This window comes from Tiliqua scincoides, chromosome 1 (assembly GCF_035046505.1).
Source record: "Tiliqua scincoides isolate rTilSci1 chromosome 1, rTilSci1.hap2, whole genome shotgun sequence".
Classification (NCBI taxonomy): domain Eukaryota; kingdom Metazoa; phylum Chordata; class Lepidosauria; order Squamata; family Scincidae; genus Tiliqua; species Tiliqua scincoides.
The window spans coordinates 209,040,116-209,044,540 of record NC_089821.1 but is presented as its reverse complement, the minus strand read 5'-3'; positions in this window follow the sequence as shown (position 1 = coordinate 209,044,540).

Here is a 4,425-nt window from a genome sequence, read left to right as displayed (position 1 = left end):
TCCTAACCACACTTACCTGGGAGTAACCTCCATAGACTACAACGGGGCTTACTTCTGAGTAGACATGCATATGCTTGGGCTGTCATTCTCCGAAGGAAGGAAGGGAGCTCTTTGGACCTCAGTCTTCCTCGAGGGACCGTGTGGTTGGTCTCCACCACTCTGGACATCCCGCGTTGTCTTTAAAGACAAAACCAAAGCAGAAAGAGATCATGTTGTGTGATGTGACATGAGATACCGGATGCCCTCAGACGTTGTACAACGGGAATGAAATCTAATATCAACATTTTATACACATAGCCCAATCCTAGGCATGTCTAGGATTGTAAACCGTACTCAGTAAACCGTACTGAGTTCAATGGGGCTACTCCCAGGAAAGTGTGCATAAAATTGCAACCACACACACACACCGCCATTCAGACGTGACTTTTTCAGACTTGAACAAATACTTCGGCTTTGAGTCAAGGAGTTCTCTCTTCGGCAGAGGAGGAAGGCACGAGCTGCTGGTGCTTCCTCCCTCCCATCCTTTCTCTTGCGAAGGGTCTGTAAGCATTTGCGGCGCTGAAATTCAGCTTCAGAGGAATTAATGGGGGGTCCAGAGTCTCCGCGCTGTTCAGAGCCGAGTGGCCGCCCTGGAATACACGGCGCAAGCGAGAATGTCTCTGAACATACGCAGAGTGCATTTGGACCAGGACCAATTCAATTTAGAATTCGTAGTATAACCTGAGCTTCTCCACTTGATTTTTTTTTTTTAACGCGTTAAATGTGCTTCACTGTAGTTTTCTGTGCTGTAACAACCGAAGAGAAATGAAGGCCGGGTTAGGATCTGAATTCGGAGCTCTCCTGTCCTGATCACACAACACTCTAACCAGTGTGCCACACTGCTTTTTTTCCCCCGGGTGGAATAACACGCTATTGCGTGGGAGGCCCTCCCTCCCCCCGCCTAATCCCTTCTCCTTCTCCCCGGAGGAGTCTTGCCTCCGCCCTGCTCGACCACGACCCTTCCCGTGCGCAGAGCTTCATCCAGCGCCCTTCTGTTCCCACCGAGGGTCATTTGTGCGCGCTGAGTGTGTGGGACGGGGGGGCGCGGAGATGGGGCTGCGAGAGGTGTTTGTTCCTGGCCAGAGCAGCAGATGCTTTCACAGGAATCCGGGCCCGGAAAGGGCCTGCTCTCTCCTGCTTCACGAGTAGAAGTCCCACCAGCCCAAAGGATCAGGCCGTTCCTGGGGATCCATCCAGCCCAGCTCAGCCCCCCCCCCCCGGAGAAAAGGCCGGGGCTCCGGCTTGGCCACTGCGGGATCTGCTGGTAAAGTCTCTCTTTTCCTCCCCTTCCCATTCGGGGGGGAGGGGGACACACTTGATACCGAATCCAACTGGTTTCCTTCTCTGAAACTTCTTGGAAGTAAATCTCGTTCCTTCCCATTGAAGGAGGAGTAGGCAGGGGTGGCCTTCGGTTGCAATCCTAGCCACACTGACCTGGGAGTAAGCCCCACTGACTATAATGGGACTTACTTCTGAGTAGATGGGCCTAGGGTGGAGCTCACAAACCAGGTCAAGTCTGAAGAAATGTCTCAGAGCCCAAGCCTCTGCAAGTCTACTCAGAAGTAAGTCCCATTCTAGTCAATGAGGCTTACTCCCAGGAAGGTGCGGATGGGATGGCAGCCTTGCGTCAAAGCGACCAGGCTGAGCAGTCCTCTTGCCAGCCACGAGATTCCCTTCGAAGTTCCGGCTCTGCTGCTCTGAGGAGTGCGGACCCCAACCCGAGCCGAGACCCTTCCCTGCTAGCAAATGTTGTGCCGGCTGCAGGTGCCTTCCTCAGCCCGCAGCTGCCGCTTCAACCAGCGGCCCAAAGCGTTTTGCTGCCTCTCCGGGCGCGCTGACTGCGGGGAGCGAGCGAGGCAGGGAGAAGCTCCCCGGTGACAGCCGGGACGCACTGACCGACGGCAGGTTGGTGGGACTCCACTCACTGTACATAAGAACATAAGAACATAAGAACAGCCCCACTGGATCAGGGTGGGGGTCTTCAGTTGGACAGCAAGGGGGCTCCCTCCCCTTCCCTCGAGTCTGATGCACCGTTGGCTGCACGTTCTGCACCACCACCCCCATCTCAGCAAACCTCTCCCGACGTGCAGCTCTGTCCACTTTGGAGAACACGTGTTCATCATTCCCGCGTGTGAAACGTCCCAGCGCCTCCAGTTGAGGTGCGCGTGCTCCAGTTCTTCCTCTAGTCACACTAGGTGGGGGGGGGGGGAGGCGTGTTCGAGCAACCCACCCACTCAAGGCCAGGCAAACGCCCGGTGTCCAGCAGTAGAAGGGACCCCCTTCTGTTCCCTGAGCACACTTCAGCCAACAGGGGAGTCAGACTGCCCCAAGGCTCCTTAAGCATGCATGGGACAACTTGGACAACTTCCGGCCTCACATGCTCAAGGCAGGCCAGCTCCTCAGCCATTCTCACCCCCCCATCCCCACCCTAAGCACACCTGACTAAGGACCCAGATTGTTGGAGGAAATTTAAAGTAGTTTCCTCTCTGGGGGGAAGTAGAGTAGCTTAAGCAGTGAACCCCCCCTTTTGGGTATCACCCCAGGGAACCTCCCTCACCTGGCTGACTGCTATTCAATGAAAAAGACAATGGCTTGTTAAAGTTGCAAAAAGTTTACTTACAGTTTACTTACAGTTTACTTAAAGTTTACTTACAGTTCCACTGAGTGTATATTTACAGCATCTGATTAGGATCAGAGGTTCAGCTATTACTTGGAGATAGCAAGGCCCTAAAGCTGCCTTGCCCTGCATGCCATGTGCTCAAGATGGCCTGGGCACAGCAGAGCCCTGCTGTGTGCCATCTTAACAGGTCAGTGGTCAGAGAGCAAGAGAGGGAGTGTTCAGAGGAGAAGGGAAGGAAAGGGGTTAGGGCCACACCCCACAAGGATCACGAACAGGTAGAAAGGTCAGATTCACTGGACAGCATCCTGCTCCCTCTGGACAGCAGACGGAGTTGTACCAACTCCAACACCCCTTCTCAACTCTGGATGCACGAGTCTAGCAGATTCATACTTTCTCATAGACTCTGGAATTTATCTCTTGCTAGTGGCTTAGTCAGGATGTCTGCTATCATTTCTTGGGTTGGGCAGTAGTCCATCCTGGCAAGTCCTTTCTTGATCATATCATGCACAAAGTGATTTCTGATATCTATATGCTTAGTGCGTGCATTGTGGCTTTCTGATTGTGCCAATCTGATACAACTCTGGTTGTCTTTAAACACTTGGATTGGCTTTTGTTCATCTATGCCCAAATCATTTAAGAACTGACAAAGCCACATTACTTCTGTTTCTGATGCAGATATGTAGTCGGCTTTTGTGGAAGAAAGAGCAACAGAGGTTTGTTTCCTGCTTGCCCAGCTTATTGCTCCACCCCCATACAGAGCCAAATGTCCACTTTTCATTCAGTCCTGTCTTGTCCCCAATCTGAGTCAGTGTAAACTACTAATTGAGGCTTTTCACTGGCTGGCTATTTCAGTCTGAAGTCTTGGGTGCCTTTCAGGTATCTTGCAACCCTTTTAACTCCAAGCTAGTCCCATTTTGTGGGAGAATTCGTTTTCCTGCTCAAAATCCCTACAACAGTAGCAATTTCTGGCCTGGTTGTGTTGGACAGGTAAAGTAACCGGCCTATTGCTTCTCTGTATTGTGTATTGTCTGGGAGAGGTTCACTTTCATCCTTTTGTTTAAGAAGGTTGGTTTCCATTGGTGTAGCTATAGCGTGTGCATCTTTGAGTCCTAGTGACTCCAACAAGTCCAAAATCTTTGTTTTTTGGCTGAGAAGAAGACTTCCATCTTCCTCACTGTCCACTTGCATACCCAAGTAATGAGTGACTTCTCCTAGCTTCTTAATTTCCACCTCTTTGTTCAGGTGACTTATTATGTCTCTGTAGTCTTGTTCCCTCTCATAAAAGCACAAGTCATCTACATAAATCAAGAGATATGTACATTTTCCATCCTTTTGTTTTGTGTATAGAGTAGACACTGGTCTGCTGCACCTTTTGTGAAGTGTTGTTGTGTTAACATCTGGTCCAGTTTCTTATTCCAAGCTTTGGCTGATTGCCTTAAGCCATACAGTCCCTTCTGAAGCTGGCATACAAGGTGAGCTTTCTTGCTGTCTGTGAAACCTGGTGGTTGTTTCATATAAAGCTCCTCTTTAATTTCTCCATGGAGAAATGCAGTTTTAACATTTTAATGGCGGACACACATTTTCCATGAAGCAACTATGCTCAGGAGCAGTCTTATAGTAGTGTGTTTCACTACGGGTGTGAAAACCTCATCAAAATCCTCTACATATTTCTGGAAGTAACCTTTGGCTACCAGTCTCACTTTGTAGTGCTCTGTTTGCCCATGTGCATTTGTTTTGGCCTTAAAGACCCATTTGCATCCTACGGC